The sequence below is a fragment of the Panthera uncia genome, chromosome C2, assembly GCF_023721935.1.
Source record: "Panthera uncia isolate 11264 chromosome C2, Puncia_PCG_1.0, whole genome shotgun sequence".
In the NCBI taxonomy this organism is placed as follows: Eukaryota; Metazoa; Chordata; class Mammalia; order Carnivora; family Felidae; genus Panthera; species Panthera uncia.
In genome coordinates this window covers 137,150,902-137,168,365 of record NC_064810.1, presented here as the reverse complement: position 1 = coordinate 137,168,365, position 17,464 = coordinate 137,150,902, and the positions used below count along the sequence as shown (strand labels likewise).

The 17,464-nt window shown below is 47.2% G+C and overlaps 1 pseudogene; it reads right to left on the bottom strand.

The window, feature by feature from the left end:
* Nucleotides 1-1,682: 1,682 nt before the first annotated feature.
* Nucleotides 1,683-2,822, bottom strand: LOC125921657 (60S ribosomal protein L7a-like; annotated as a pseudogene).
* Nucleotides 2,823-17,464: the final 14,642 nt, after the last annotated feature.

The following is a 17,464-nucleotide window of genomic DNA, read 5'->3' as shown; positions in this document are numbered from 1 at the left end:
CAAATTTAACCAGGAATCATCACATTTTAAGAGTGCTTACAACTCACATATTGTAAGATGAATTGAAAAGTAATCTGTATGCATCATTTGAATTTTAGGGCTTTTTTATTCTTTTTCAAAATATATTTATTTTTAGGAGAGCACAAGTCGGGGAGGGGCAGAGAGAAGGGGACAGAGGGTCTGAAGCTGGCTCTGAGCTGACAGACTGACAGCAGTGAGCCCGATGTAGGGCTCCAACTAATGAGCCAGGAGGTCCTGACTGCAGCCAAAGTCCCACGCTCAACTTATCAACCGATCAAGATCAACTGATCAACCATCGGAGCCACCCAGGTGCCCCAGGGCTTTTTTCTTCTTAAGAAAGAGCTTTTAAATTAAAACACAATATATTCTATGAATATAAATAGAATTTAAATAAAAATTTGAAAACAGAAGAAACATAAACCACAATGGATACTTTACATAGGAAAGTATCAAAGGAAAAAAAAAAAAAAAAAGGAGGGGCAGGAGACACCTTATAGCTAACTCTGGTTTTGCATTTCAAAAAGAAGGCTCAAAAGCAGAAGCATCCCATCCCCCAGTCTCCCTGTGGGATGTAGGCATCTCGTGAAGACCTTGCATGGTCCGCCTGGTTTGCTGTCCAGGTATAAACCTGCCATAGAGGTGATGGAGGTTTCATGAAGCCTCTAGAGGCAGAGAACCTAGAACCTGAGCTCAGTGGTCTTCAGAACTGCCAGCGAGATGAGGTAGTTGTAGCCATGAGCATACACCTCACATCTGGTACTAAATGTTTTATTTTGTTCATGGCAAAGTCTGAAACAAATCACCTTTAACATCCCAGTGTGAGCAGTGGGTGAAGATGTCATAAACACCTGTCATCTGACAATTGGATACTTGGTACCCAGGTCATGGGAATGGAGACAGAAGGTGTGATTGGTTGAAAAGCGGTCTCACAAAGATTTGTCCGCAAGCGAATCCCCAGACCTGTGAATATTATCTTATACAGCAAAAGATGTGATTAAGTTAAGGAGGAAGAATCTACCTTGGATTATCTAGGAGGGCTCTAAATGCAAGCATGTGTGTCCTTCCAACAGTGAGACAGAAGTTCTGACCCAGACCCACACACAGATGAAGAGATAACTAAGAAAACAAAGGCAGAGACCAGAGTAATGCCGCCAGGAGCTAAGAAACATTTGTCGCCACCAGGTGAGGCAAGGAACTTCCATAAAGTCTGAGTAGGAAATGTGACTCTACTGACACCTAATAATAATAATAATAACTCTTTTAGATAGTAAAATATCAAAGGGAAAAAAAAGAGGCAAGAGAGACCTATAGCTAACTCTTTTTGCATTTCAAAAAGAACACTCAAAGGCAGAAGGATCTGGGTGCCCAGGTGGCTCAGTGGGTCAAGTGTCTGACTTCGGCTCAGGTCATGATCTCATGGTCTATGAGTTCGAGCCCCGCGTTGGGCTCTGTGCTGACAGCTCAGCGCCTGGAGCCTGCTTCAGATTCTGCGTCTCTCTCTTTCTTTGCCTCTCCCCTGCTTGCACTGTCTCTCCCAAAAATAAACATTAAAAAAAAAAAAAAAGCAGAAGGGTCCCCTCCCTTATTATTATTACTATTATTATTATTTTAGATAGGAAAGTATCAAAGGGGAAAAGAAGGGCAGGTGAGACCTGTAGCTAATTCTGTTTTTACACTTCAAAAAGAACACTCAAATGCAGAAGGGTCTCATCCATCATTATCATTGTTATTATTATTATTACTACTAGAAAGAGAATGTTTTGGTACTTTTATGTACAGAAAATTCAACAGCATACACTTAGCCCAGTTTGGTGGCCAGTTTTTTAGCCTTTGCCTTTGGACCCAGGACACTGCCTCCCCAGTGATGGCGGATCTCATCATATTTGTCATTGTCATTGGTTCTGATGGATTCCACCAGCTCAGCCAGAGCCCTTTTGTCTTTCAAGTTAACCTGTGTGAAGGTGACAGTGGTGCAGGTCTTTCTGTGGACCAGATGCCCCAGACTGGCCTTCCCCTTGATGAAGCAGGAGGGAACCCCATGTTACAACACAGGGCAGTCAGGAAGACAGCCGGCTCAGTGGGATCCACAGCACGTGCAAACACTCCCAGCTGAGCCTTCTTGCTTTCCACTAAGGTGGTGACAGTATTAACCCCAGCTGGAAGGACAGGCGGCCTCTTCGTGGGGACATCCCCTTTGCTGGCATCTTTCTTCTCAGCCTGGGACCAACGATTTCAGCTTCTTCCGACTCTGGTCTGTATTTGTGGGCCAGCATAAGCAGTTGACTAGCTGTTGGTGATCCAAGGCCAGGTGGACTGGTTAATAGTGGGAGGCACTTTTAGACACTTATAAAGAATGGCTCTTTGCTGCTGCAGCTGGATATAGCGGGGCCATTTGACAAAGCAGGTGACGTCCTATTGGATCTGGATGTCCGATCTGATGCCAAGTTCTTGGGTCTTTTCTCAAACAGCGGATTGACACTTCCTTAGCCTCCTACTTCTTCTTTTTTTTTTCTTTAATTTTTTTTTAACGTTTATTTATTTTTGAGACAGAGAGAGACAGAGCATGAACAGGGGAGGGGCAGAGAGAGAGGGAGACACAGAATCTGAAACGGGCTCCAGGCTCTGAGCTGTCAGCATAGAGCCCGACGCGGGGCTTGAACTCACAGACCGTGAGATCATGGCCTGAGCCGAAGTCAGATGCTTAACCGACTGAGCCACCCAGGCGCCCTGGCCTCCTACTTCTTCACGAGAGCAGGGGCCAGGGCCACCTTCTTCCCCTTAGCCTTCTTTCCTTTTGGCATCTTGGATGGGCTGGAGGAGACAGAAGGAAATTATTTTTTAACTGCATACTCAAGGAGGCCAGAACCTTCTGTCATTGTGCAAAGAGTCTGCGAGCTGGCAAATAGCAATGATATCCTGTGGCAGGCAGCACTCTAGGATGGCCATGATCTCCACTCCCTGGTGTTTCTCCTGTGGCCGTTACTTCAAAGGGCATAGAGATTTTGCAGCTGTAGTTAAGGCTACTAATCAATTGGTTTTAGAACAGATTGTCCCTGCGGCTCTAACCTAGTCACATGACCCCTGTGACTGCAGAGTGTCTTCTCCAACTGGTAGCAGAAGAGAACATCATCGAGATGTACTCTGCTGGCCTGGAAGAAAGCAAACATCCACGATGTGAGCCCTTGCCAGAGAGGGTGGGCTCGTGCAGCTGAGAGTGGTTCCCATGTGACAGCAAGGGAAAATGGAGACCTACTCCTGCAGCCAGCCGTAAGGAAAGATTCTTTTGTTTTTGTTTTTTTTAATTTTAGTTTACTTATTTATTCTGAGAGAGAGAGAAAGTGAGACAAAGCACACGCACCAAAGCCTAGGGACTCCTGGGTGGCTCAGTCAGTTGAGCAATGAGCTCTTGATTTCGGCTCAGGTCATGATCTCATGCTACGTGGGTTCAAGCGCCACACTGGTCTCGGTGCTGACAGCATGGAGCCTGCTTGGGATTCTCTCTCTCTCTTCCTCTTTCTCTGCCCCTCCCCTGCTCTCTCTCTCTCTCTTAAAAGAAATAAATCTTTAAAAAACAAACAAAAAAAGGATCTACCAAAGCCCAGGGTACACTTTCTACGATCTGATCTATCCAAGTTAATCCTGAAGGAATCAAGTTCTTAGCCTAGCAGATCCTGTAAGCAGGTGCTAAAATCATGTGAAACAGAGAATAAACTTGTCAATTCCAAATGGAATCCCCTTTATGGCACACACACACACACACACACACACACACACACACACACAATGGTAGAGCTAAATGTTACCACGTATTTTGCCCATTTTCAAGAGGGAGAAACTACAGACATTCACCACTCTAACCAAGAAGAAGAAAACTGCACTGGACTTAACTCAGAGAATAAAGCGCATCTCTCTCCACTTGCTGCAGCCTCCCTAATTTCCTTTAAGTCTCTGGAATGTGCTAAGCTCTTCCCTGCTCTCGGGCATTTCCACAAGCTTTCCTTCTGCCTGAAATGGTCTTTCCTCCACTCTTCATATGGCTGAGTCCATCCTTAAGGTTCCAACTTAAATACAATTTCCCAAAAGCTCCTGTCTCTGACCCCCGAGTCTAAAGTTGGTCTCCAGTGTCAGTCTCCCCCAGATTCCGCTCTTCCCTCTCTTGGCACTTTATCGCATTCTGTAATTATATATTGATTTCTCTGCTTGCTGGGCCACTAGAATATAGCTTTATATATTATTCAGCACTCTTTTGGTTGCAAGCAACAGAAACCTCTCTGCCTTGATTAAACTATAAAAAGAGGAGTAGCTTGTATGATTAAAAAAAAAAAAAAAAAAACCATTCCCCCCCCCCCCCCCCACCCCAGCCTCTGCAAGGACAAGAACGATGGATACCCCGCCCCCTGCCCTATAGGACTTCTCAGTCCTCCCACAATTCCAGCCACTATAGAGATTTGGACACCACCACTCACATTTCAGATTCCTAGGAGAGAGCATCTGGCATGTCAGGCTGGGTTGGGTTTCTGCCCTTGGACGTCACTGTAGGTGCCAGTGATGGGCTCAGGGTAAGAACAAGAAAGCACAATCTGTTATTTTGTTTTTAGGAGGCAGGAGGGACGAGGTGGATGGCTGTCGTTAGGGAACATACCAACATGACCGCTTTGACCGAACCTGGATTGTGGGTAAGGCTCTGGATTGAGCTGTGTTACTGTGTCTGTGGGTCTGACTTTTTCAGTCTTGCTGCCAGTCTTTTCAGTGTTTGGATAGCACACGCTTCCAGCAGGTGTTGCCACCAACAAGAGACTTGATGTCACTGTGCCGAGGTGCTACGGATTGAGTATTTGTGTCTCCTCCAAATTTTTATGTTGAAACCAAATCTCAAGTGTGATGGTATTAGGAAGTGGGGCCTCTGGGAGGTGATTAGTGACCTTACAGAAGAGGCCCCGGAGAGTTCCCTCACCCCTCCTGTGATGTGAGGACACATGGGAGGGCGACCTCAATGAGCCAAGAATGGCTCTCACCAAACAATGAGTCTGTCATGACCTTGATCTTGGACTTCCCAGCCTCCAGGGCTGGGGGAAATACATTTCTGCTGTTTCTAAGTCACTTAGTCTACGGTATTGTGTTATAGCAGCCCAAACACACAGACAGAGATTTGTATTGAGAAGTGGGGTGCCCCTCGAATGTGAAGGTGGCTTTGGAACTGGGTATTGGGCAGAGGCTGGAGGAGATTGGAGGCTTGTGCTAGAGAAAGCCTACACTGCTGTGAATGAAGCTTTCAGGGCAATTCTGGTGACAGCTCAGAAAGAAAGAGCCAGAGAGGAAGCCTCAATCTTGCTAGAGAATACTTGAGTGATCTTGAACAGAATGTCACAGAAATATTCAGGCTAAAGGTCATCCCAGTGAGGTCTCTGATGAGGAACATGTTACTGAACAGTGGAGGAAAGGCCATTCTTGTTATCAAGTGGCAAAGAATTTGGCTGAATTGTGCTCAGGTTCTAGTGTTTTCTGGAAGTTAGAATCTGCATGTGGTGACTTGGATATTCAGCTGAAGCTATTTCTAAGCAAAATGTTGAAGGAAAGGTCTGCGTTCCCCTGACTGCTTATAATTAAATCCGAGAAGAGAAGAAATGACTTGAAGATGGACTCGTTCACCAAAGAGGAAGCAGAAGTTAAAGATTTGGAAAATTCTCAGCCTATTAATTTTTAAAAAAATGACGCAGGGTGATGGGCAGAGAACACTGCGGATGTGGCCTAACCACAGCTGATAAGGAGACTATGAATCAGCCACCTCAACAGAAGCCTAGAGCTATTATCCGAGTCGTGGAAGAACCACCACCTGAGGGAACTCACAGGTCACCAGAGCGGCTTCTGCTGTTCGCATTACCTCCGTCTTGTTGCTGGGGCTGCTTCAGATCACCAGCTCTGCATCCCACAATTAGGTGGGGGTATGGGGGGGGCGGGGTGCTAGTGTTTCTGAGCTGCCCCAAGCGTGGCTCCTGTGGACACCCCTCCAGAAGGAACCCGCAAACTTTGTCAGTGTCTCTATGGCACTTTCTGCAGAATGCGTGAGCTTTGGGGGCATGGCTACTGACACCCAGATTTCAAAGGATGCCCAGGCACAGAGCTGGGGGAGGGGCCATTAGGTTAAGTCATGGGGGCCAAGTCCTGCCTGAAAAAGATGCAGGGAGGGGGGCTTTACCCTAGTAGGTCCAGAAGGGGAGACTTCTGCCCCAGTGGGCATGGAGGGCAGAGCATCAAGCCACAGAAGATTACTCTCATGCCTTAGGATTTAATGCTGTTTGCTTCATTCGTTTTTGGACTTGTTCAGAACCTGTCATTCCTTTCTTCTTTCCTATTTCTCCCTTTGGAACGGGGATGTCTATCCTGTATCTGCCCACCATTGTATTTTGGAAGCACATAACTTGTTTGATTTCATAGGTGCACAGCTGGAGAGGAATTGCCTCAGGACAAATTGGGAGTTAAGGCTGAATCTGGTTGAGATGATATTTAGCTGAGACTTTGGACTTGGACTTTGGAGTTGATACTGGAACAAGTTAAGGCTTTTGGGGCCGTTTGGACGGAATGAATGTATTTCACGTGCCAAAAGAACGTGACTTGGAGCAGAATGTCATAGAATATTTGTGAATACCAGTCTGTGATATTTGGTTATAGACTAAGACAATAGGTGAACCAGATACCATATGCTAATCCAGCCTATGTGTTCCACAGAGCTGGAGGAGTCCAAATGCACCTTGACAAGACAATCTCTACAGGAGGATGTAGTGAGAAAAAGTAGGCTCTAGAGACAGCCCATGAATCCAGCCTTACCGCTGTGACTTTGGCCAAGTCATTTAGGCTACACATCGATTTCCTCATGTATAAAATGGGTATAATTATATATACTTATGAGGACATTGCTTTAAGTGGCTAATAAAGCCTTTTCGGGGGTTCCTTATTTACCGTAGTTTCTGTACCACTTATCACCATGAGAAATTAATTTATGTATACATTTATACCCTTATCCCTCCACCAGAATGAAAGCTCGAGGAGAGCAGGAGCTTGCTTCCTTGAATTATTCAAGGCTGTATTGTCAGTGCCCGGCACATTTTAGCTCTTTAATAACTCTCTACTGAATAAATGGATGCACGAATGAATAGATGGACACCCAAGAGGGAAACAGAAGGGAATATAACGGGGATCACTTTTCCTGGCATCTTACGTGGAGGGAGGGGACTGAAGAGCTCCAAGAAAGAGACTGCACCCTGTGAGCCACGTTTTCTGTGTTCATGTTATTCTGTTTTCCTTTTGTTGTCCCCAAAGCCTTCATCATTCTTTTTAAACATTCCAACTGTGTCTCAGCAGTGCCACGGGGTAATAAAGGTTGAGGGTTAGAGGATCCCCTACCTCTGAAGATACCAGGACACCGGTGACAATAGCTAATGAGCCAGGAATCCTGACTGCAGTGCCCCCTCGGTCCTGAATCAACCGGGGAACTCCCAGGCGGTTTATCTGAAGAAAGCAGCAATTTCCTTAACACTTCCCTACAAGTATGAGGATCAAATGACATAACTTATATTTTTAGTACAAAATTGTTTAAAGTTCATTTGAGAGAGACAGAGCGAGCGAGTGAGGTTGAGGCAGAGAGGGTGAGAGAGATCCCAAGCAAACTCCACGCTGGTAGTGCAGGGCCCGATGCAGGGCTCGAACTCACACACCTCAAGATCATGACTTGAATGGAAACCAAGAGTGGGACCCTTAACCGACTGAGCCGCCCAGCCTCCCCATGACATAACTTCTATATAAAGCGCTTGACATATAGTAAGTCCTACGTGAACGTCTGTTCTAAAAATTACCCTAAAACTCCATAATCCCAGCTCAGTACATACTTTTCCTTCAGAAATTTCTAAACATTACCACTGAGTGATAAACTGTACTTTCTCAGAATTACTGCCAGCTCTGGCCCATGGTATTTCCTTTTTCAAGAGAAAAAAAAAAAAAAAAAAAAAGCAAACTGGTCCCTTCTTTCTCAACCTTGTGGCAACTGAGCTCTAGCAGAGGAAATGTAAATTGCGCGACGAGCAGCCAATCTGAGGTGTAATCTCATGGTTCTCATGTAAAGAAGTTAAACAAACAGTGGAATGCCTGACCCCTTATTCTGAAGTTTTTCCACCTGCTTTGTAATTAAACACCCGTTTATAGCCCTGGGGAAAGCCCGGGCTAGCTGCACATCACTGCAATCAATTTTCAAGCAAACTTCTTTGTGGGTCTGACAAGATTCCTCTGAAGAGTCAGCCCCCCCCCCCCAAAGTTCCTGGGGCGCTGGGGAGACCCAGCCTGTGAGGATGACCTCTTGGGGCCAGGAGCGCCATCTCCTGAGCAAACCCCGTTTCGAGCAGATGGGTCACCTTTTTGCCCGGGGCTTTAGAATTATTTGTGAGCTGTTTTTACGTTTTAAAATACTTCAGCCTGTTTGATCTTGACAAAGCTCCTGCAGGGCTCCCCTGGGAAATCTCAAATTCTAAGCTTTCAGAAATCCAAGGAAGCTGGGGAAGGGGGCTAGTGAAGCTCCGCAGAGCAGACTTCCCTGGTCAAACCCCCTTCCTGTGAGAGCTTGGGGAAGGTCCTTAACCCCTCTGTGAAATGGGAATAATAACAGTATGTGTCTCGTGAGTGTAGAATGAGGACTGAGATCTTGGAACGGTGCCTGGCACACGGTATCATTCAAAAAATACTTCTTTCTCCCTTTTCCCTTCCTCTGTTTTAGAAAAGGTTGTCTTCAGTGATTGAGTAGGAAATACATGAACATGATATTTATCGAATGTTTTATTTATTTCTGAGAGAGACACAGTGTGAGCAGGGAAGGAGCAGAAAGACACAGAATCCGAAGCAGGCTCCGGGCTCTGAGCTGTGAGCACAGAGCCCGATGATGTGGGGCTCGGATTCATCAACCGCGAGATCGTGACCTGAGCCGAAGTCTCACACTGAACCACCCAGGTGCCCCAGGAACGTGATTTTTAAAAAAATTAAACTCACGCGTGGCATGGATTACAGTGAAAAGAAACCCTCCCTCTGATTGCTACCCGTCATTCCCCTCTCCAAGAACGTCAGTGTCAGGGGCATCCATCCAGATGGTCAACAGAGGCACACATTTGTATTCGTGTGCACTTTAAAAAAGGCAAATGGTAGCACACAATGCGCTCCTACGCCTTTTTAGAAAAAAATGTACAACACCTCTCTTGAGGTATTTCACATACCATACAATTCACCCCTTTAAAGCGTGCCTTGCTTTCTTATGTATCATTTACCTCAGTTCCATGTCAGCATGATCACATCCATCCTGTTCTTTTCTCCGACTGCATCTCATTCCACTGTATGGATGTACCGTGATTTTATTTACTCCTAGATCGCTGGGCATTTAGGTCGCCGGCAGTGCTCCCATGATAATGAATACCCTTGGACTTAGGTCTTGGTGCGTGTCCAAATATTTCTCTGAAGTTTCTCTTCTTGTCCCCCTTTCCTGGGAGATTGGATCTGTTCCTCAGTTACGTCCATAACACCTCTTACAACCCAGCACACTCACGATGCTCGCAAGACATACCTCCACACTGCTCTGTTGTTTTGGCCTAGGGTTTTAACACATATTGGGCAATATACATTATTATTATTATTGCTACTGTTATTGAGACTGAGCATGAGGACAGTGGCTTGGCCAGGAAAGCAGCAGGGAAAAAATGGGGATATTTGTGGCTTCATTTCGATAGAACACTATTTACTAATTGTCGAGGCTGGGTTTGGCAAGAAATACTCATGGACACACCATGTAGGTCACGAAGCCCATTTCTCTACAGTTCCCCTCCCCCAGTACTTAGAAATGAACTTACACAGACTTTCATAAAGCTCATCCTTAGTGACCAAACAGTTCTCCTAGACAACCCAAGGCTGACATGAAGACTCCTGAGAACTTGTCCAATAAGGGACTAAGGGCATTTCTTCAGTCTTTTTTATAACAATACCAGGAAACACTTGCAAAAGCTTTTGCCACACGCCAGGCATGACTCTAAGCGCTTTACCTGTATTAACTCGGCTGCTCCTTACGACAAGCCTGGGAGCTGTTACTGTCACAACCATCTTACAGATAAAAAACTGAGGCATGTGGAGGCTGTACAACTTGTCCAAGGTCTTCCAGCTGGTGAGCCAGGAAGCCAGCATTTGCCTGGTAGCTGAGCTCCTTTATATCATTAACTGCCCCTCTCTACCGTTGTAGAGATTGCGCGAGCGGCTTGTTTTGTGTCTAAGTAACATCGTGGGAGAGAACCAGGCTCTAGCAGGATGGGCACACAGAAGACACAAGACACATTATAATCAATGTTCTTGTTTTATTCCTGAGAGCCATATTCTGCTTCTTGTTAAAATTCTCCATCAGAGGTGCATTCTCTGCAGTCTTAAAGGCTTGTGGGGGGGGGGGGCCTCCAATGGAAACACAAAACGCCTGGGGAAAAAGAAAGCCTCCTTGATGGGAGTGAGTTCCCTGGAGGGAACAAAGCCGTAGGCTGAAATTCCTCTCTGCAAGTGGCTAGCTGTATGGCCCTAGGCATTCCTCTTTATCTTCAGTAAGCCTCAGTTTTCTCACCCGAAAGAATGGGATAACGTGCGTTCCAGTGAGGCTTCAATGAACTTGAAACACTCACCACAGGGCCTGGAGCAGGGAGGCTGTGGAGAGTGGTGGTTAACACATAAACCCGAGAGTCTAAATGCTTGGTTTCAGAACCTGCCTCTGCCATTCAGCAGCTGGGCCACCTTGGGCAAATCACTTGTGTCAGTGCCTCATCTGCAGAATGGGGCTTTGGACGGGACGTACAGGAGGATGCTGTAAAAATCAAAGGAGCTACTGCGGTGTACCTACTTGTATGGGGTAACGGGTGTGGCCATCTTTATCGTCCGGGTTGTGTTCTTAATGCTTGTATCAGTCAGGGTTCTCCGGAGAAACGCTTTGTTACCCATTTTAGTAGTTTGCTCGGGCTAACAAAATACCACAGACTGCATGGTGAGACTGGGTGGCTTAAACAACAGAAATTCATTTTTCATGGTCTGGAGACTGGAAGTCCAAGATCAAGGTATTGGCAGGTTTGATTTCTTCTGAGGCCTATCCATGGTGACCTTCTCCTCACGTGGTCTTTCCTCTGTGTGCACACGTCTCTGGGGTCTGTGGATTGTCATCTCCCCCTCTTATAAAGACACCAATCAGACTGGCGTAGGGCCCAGCCTAAAGGAATTGTTTCAACCAATCGTTTTGTTTTTTGTTTTTCCTGTAAAGACCCTATCTCCAAATGCAGTCACATTCCGAGGTACTGAGGGCTAGGGCTTCAGCATGTGAATTTGGGTGGGACAGGATTCAGCCTATAATGGTGTAACATCAACTTGAAAGGATTGCTTTGAAGATTAAAGAAACAAGGCACCTGACAGGTTTGTGACGGTGTCCGTACATAGCAGGCACTCAATAAAAGCTATTTTCTTTCCGTCCTCTTGAAAACCCTTCAGAATTCTAACAAATGATGAGTTTAGGCCTCACTCAGCTGGTGGGAACCTTAGAAGGGAATTTGGAGAACTGATGGGAATCCTTGCCAGCTGAAAAAGAGAAAGATTCCTTTCCAGGGCTTGCCAAATGTAGTGATTCTCAAACTTGAACATGCGCCTGAATTCCCCGGCTGGCTTATTGATACCCAGAGGGAAGAGTCAGTAGGTCTTAGACCAAGGATGAGCATTTCCAACAAGTTCCCAGGTGATGCTGCTGGTTGAGGATGAGGGGGCCACAGGTTGAGAACCACAAGCCTAGTGCCTCAGAAGATAAAAATTAAGAAAGGGAGGGGTAGGGGCGGGAGGGAAGGCTCCGGGCAACAATGGCTTTCATAGACGTCCTGGGCTGCATTCTGAGATGTCCAGTATGATGACCCCAAGTCTATGTCCTATGTCTCCACTGTTCCCCAAGGGACAGGACTGAGGAAGATTTTCCATGCGCTTTGCAAGAAGTCAACCTTGTTCAGCTCCTGTGCCCTTCTTTGCCGTCTAGGTCCCCTCCTCCACCTGGTCTGTGCTGGCTGCAGCCCGTAGTCAGCCAGCTGGGCTCCCCAGGCTGTTACAGGCTTAAGGAGAAGGCAGGTTCCCAGGGAGAGGCTGGCCCCTTCACAAAGCAACAGCTCCCGCAGGAGGGAACAAAGCCGGGCCTCTAGAAATGTCAGCTTTTTCCACAGAGCCGACTGGATGATGTGAGAAGGCAAGGATTTTCTCCTTCTCATTCAAGTAGTTTTTATGTGTCTAAAGATGTTTTATGGAAACAGAAATTGTACCTGATAAAGTGCCAGCATTAATCCATTTGATGTGTTTAAGGGAAGCGTTTTCACAGCAACATATCATGTTAATGTAATTCTGATGGATAAGAAATGGCAGAGGATGATTTCAAAAGATCTTTTTTTAACATGATGAGAAAAAAAGAGAGTGACTTCCCATTTTATTTTTTCCTGTGAATAAGTGTATCTTTAATCCTAATAGTATTTGCTGAAATAGAGTTTTGGCTAAAATCCAAAGGGAGTTTTCAGAGCTGGGCAATTTCTTTTTACATCTGCTTCACTGACGCAGCCATCAGACAAGGAATTCAGTTCAATAAACATTTATTGAGCCCCTACTGTGTGTCAGGCACTATACTGCCTTCTAAGGAACTCATAGGTAAGACAAGAACCCAACAGACGACAATGGTGTGTGACAGCTGGGGAAAATGCCCCCTGCTACTTTCACTTCATCAGGTGTTCTATTAAATAAATCCTTACTATTCTCCTTACTATAAATCCATACTATTCTCTGCAATAAGGAAGCACATCCTCCACCTACCTTGTACTAAAACCTTGAAAATGTTTGTATTTTAAAGCCATGTCTCTCCCCACTAAGTCCCTGAACATCCTCTTCACCAAAGGAAGTACAGAATTAAAGTACATTTTCAAAGGTGTTTTGTATGCATGTTAAAGTTTAAGAGGCCTCTGGTTTAGAATATGTGAATGAATTTTTTAAAAACGTTTCCTTAAAAAAAAAAATAAACATTTTTGAGAGAGACACACACACAGACGCGTGCCACATGCAAGCGGGGGACAGATTGGGGGGGGGGGACGGAGAAGCTGAAGCCAGCTCCTCGTTGACAGCAGAGAGCCCGATGCAGGGCTCGAACTCAGGAAATCGGGAGATCATGACCTGTGCCTAAGTCAGACTTAATTGCATCCAGGTGCCCCGACATGGATGCATTTTTTTTTTTTTTATTGCAACAAGTTGTTTATTATTAATGAGAATCAAAACATTGTGGTTGTCAAAAGCCTGGCTTGTTTTTTGTGTATTTGAGGGTCTTTAATGTTGCTCTCACTCACTTGCATGACAGCAGGCTCACAAGGATCAGCCCACAGCCTTGAGCGCGCTGGTGGGAGGGCAAGATAGAGACTCTCCTCCATCTCGGTGGTTTGGGCAGAAAAACAGGCCAAAACCAAGCTGACCTAGAAAGGACGAGGGTGTGTTCCAGGCGGGGGCTCCCAAAGCTGGACCTGTGGTCGTGTATAAAAACAGGGCTAGGGCTCCAATTTAGTCAAGTTACACCAAGACACTTTGAAAGGCAGCCAGCAGAATGGAGAGGAAAAGGGGAGTGGAGAGGAGGAGGGGAGAGAGAAAGGTCACAGTAGAAATCGTGTTCGCTTCATCTTCCTTTGGGATTTAACTCCCGATTGACGGAAAGACCACCTTTTAGAGACATAGCCTTCCTAAGTCGGGGTTCAATGGTCTCCCCACCCCAGTGGGATACATGCATGTTTGTGTCCAGTGAAAAGGGTTTCCAACCTTTTGTTTTTTTCCAGTTTATTTTTCAGAGCAACTAAGGGAGCAGGGGCGTGGCAGAGTGAGAGGGAGAGAGAGAGAATCCCAAGCAGGCTCCGCCCTGTCAGCACAGAGCCCAGTGTGGGGGCTTGAACTCAGGAACCGTGAGATCATGACCTGAGCTGAAATCACGAGTTGGAAGCTTAACCAGTTGAGCCGCCCAGGTGCCCCTCCCGCCCCCCCACCAACCTCCCCTCCCCGCCGCCTTTTTTTAGGTAGGCTGCCTGCCCAACATGGAGCTGGAACTCACAATCCCTAAGATCAAAAGTCGTGTGCTCCATCGACTGAGCCAGCCAGGCACCCCTTTCCAATCTTTATGAAACTGAGTCATTATTTTTGAATTAGCACGAGGGGCTTTCAGAGTTACCAAACGGAAAGGATGTGTTTGGTCAAGAAAGCCTGTTCAATCACCCTTCCACTTTCTAGCGATCCTTCAATGACACCTGGAGCCCCGGCCACAGCTACTGGCTACTGCCACCTTGAAGACCCGGAATACAATGACCCTATAAACTTGTGACCCTACACCCTAAGGTATATATATAGGGCAGAGGGCCCCATCCCCTTTTCTTCTCTTCCTTTAGGCATTTCTTGCCCTTCCAACCCCAACCCATTGAAGAGCCCAGGTTATTTCCTTCCTATTTTGTGAGTAGTTATGTCACAGGTGCTGTGGGCACAGCTAGGTGCTGGGTCAGATTCGTGGGGAACACAGAACTGTCACCCGGGGTGCTCTCACTTGACTGCTGGGTCAGGAGGGGCCAACTAGCTGAGCACTGCAGAGGGAGGAGCAGGGGCACAGGCCGGGGGAGCTGGGCAGGTTCTGGAACTGCAGAGAATCCAGTAGCAGAAATGTAGCTGGTAAAGGTACGGGATCCTAGAGGAAGCAGTGGGAAGAATGGGAGAGCGTACCCAAGGGTAGAATGTGATTTTGCATTTTAGAAAGAGCCTTCTGGGGGCACCTGGGTGGCTCAGTTGGTTGAGTGTCCCACTCTTGACTCTGGCTCAGGTCATGATGCCGTGGTTCGGGAGTGTGAGCCCTGCAACGGGCTCTGTGCTGACACTGCAGAGCCTGCTTGGGATTCTCTCTCTGTCCTCATCTCTCTGCCCCTCCCCCACTCCTGTCCTCCCTTTCAAAATAAATACATAAACTTAAAAAAAAAAAAAAAAAAAGGAAGTCCAGGAGAGATTTATTAGAGATTTAATGTGCTCCCACTCTCATGAATGCTGTATTTTTAAAAGACCTCCAAGGCAAGAGTGGTGCTCCACACGCAGGGAGGAGTCCCTGACGGTGGAACCCGGTGCACCCAGAGACAGGTCTGGCAGCCTGGATGCCTTCCCTGTGGCTGAAACCACACTGGAGGCAGCCTCTCAACGAGGAAGAACATCAGCGAGGAAAGGGGGTGGGGAGGACATCGGTTAGGAGTGGGGGCTGGGGGGCTGGGGGGCTGGGGACAGAGAAGCGCGGAAGAAGACCCCGGGAGTGTCAGGACAGCAGGCAACTGCTGCACACTGGACTCACTCGGGGGGTGCGGGATGCTCGCACCTCGTCCCAGCCCGACTAAACATTTCTGGGACAGAGCCAGCCATCGGCCTTTTTCAGGCTTCCGCGAGGCCGATGTGCAGCCAGGATTGAGAACCACTGCCCTAACCCGGTGATGCTCAAAGTGTGGCCCGTGGACCAGCAGCGTCACCTGGGGGCTGGTTAAAAGCGTGGTCCCACTTCGGACCTGCTGAATCAGAACCCATATTCTCCCAAGATCCCTGGGTGACTACCTACCGGAATCATCTGGGGAGCTTTCAAGAGACTGTCTCAGCACCTGGGGCCCAACGCTAGCAATTCTGATGTGATAGGCTTGGAGTGTGGGCTGGGCAACTGGACTTTTTAAACCTCCGCAGAGCATTCTCAAGAGCAGACAGGGAGGAGGAGCAGTACCAAGTTCAGAAATTCTCCCTGCGTTCTTCATGGCCTCAAAACGAGGAGAGGTGAGTGGGGCTCAGGACTCTATAAACACAGACCCTTATAACTAAATGCAAAGTTAATTTGGAAAAGTTATTCAGAGTTTAAAATACTTGAATGGGATTCTGTGTTCTTTTCAGCCTGTCAGTCCTGGAACTGAAATTCCTGACAAGCAGGAGCAGCCAGAATATTCAGTTGGAAATATGCTAGCCCTGTGCAACCCCATTCAAGGCACTCAGCCTCATGTGCCTAAGTGTGTGCGTGCCTGCAGTGCCCACGACAGCAAAAGATCAACAAAGGAGGATGTGGCAGTCAGCCTCTAAAACGGCCCCAGGGGGATCTCCCTTTTGGTGTTCAGGCCCTGTTTGCTCCCTTTGTACGTGGGCGGGAGTTGGTGACCAGCTTTTAGCGAATAGAAAATGACAAAGCAACGGGATGTCACTTCTGAGATTAAGGTTACAAGACGACTGTGACTTCCATCTCTCTCTGCCTCAGAGCCCTTGTGAGGAAAACAAGCTTCCACATTGTAAGTGGTCCCGTGGGAGGCCCATGGGGCAAGGAACTGAGGTCTCTGGCCAACAGCAAGGTCCTGAGGTATATAGGTGCGCTGGGCCAGGGCCCTTCTCCAGTCAAGCCTGCAGGTGTTTGTAGCCTTGTGTGAGAGCCTGAGTCCTTTGTGTGACCAAAACTCAAGAGCCACACAGCATCACTTCCACTGGGTTCCTCTGTTTGGAGCAGTGGGAAGCCACCCGGGTCAAGGGGAGGGAAAACAGAGTCCACCGTCTCAGTGGAAGGAATGTCAGTCTCATTGTAAGAATATTCGGGATGAGATACACACACGTGTATATATGTATATGTATATTTATGTATCAACACGTGTACATACATACACATGAACATATCACTGCGTGGCTCTGAACCCCCTGAAGAACTCTCCAGATCACAATCAGGGTGTGGGTGTGAGACAAAACAGCTCCCACAGAGCAGCTCCTTCCACCACCACCTTCTGGATTATATTTTTATAGTTGTCCATCTTTGCAAGATGCAGTCAGTCACCAAGTATTTGTACTCCTATTTTACCATTACTGTCATCATTAGCATGGCATCCCCACCACTGGGGTCCCAGGGAGAGACGAGGAACAGTATTCCCGGCATAGGGCTTTGGAGCAAGACACATCTGGGTTGGAATCTCCGGTCTACCCTATATACTGGTTCAACCCTATTAACAGCAATCTCTTGGAGTCTGCTTCCTCCTTTGTAAACATGGGGATTGTAATACCTACCAGTGGGGTTGTTGTGAGCATGCAGGGAATCTATGAAGCATCTAGTTCATCATCAGAGCGAAAGAATGCCAGGGTCAGTCAGGAAATGCCCTTCCTTTGGCTAGGAGAGAGGACAGCTGGGACTTTTTTGGTCCCAGCTCTCCTACAGGCTGCCAGGGAAATGCCTGAAGCTTCTTGGGGCCTGGGCTAACTGTGAACGTAAAGGGTTAAGGTCTGAATTCAGAAGCAAAGGGTGGAGGGGAAGGCAAGGCAGGAGCTGGGGCCGGGCACTATTAGCATGCAGCTGGTAAATGCTGCCCACTGATCC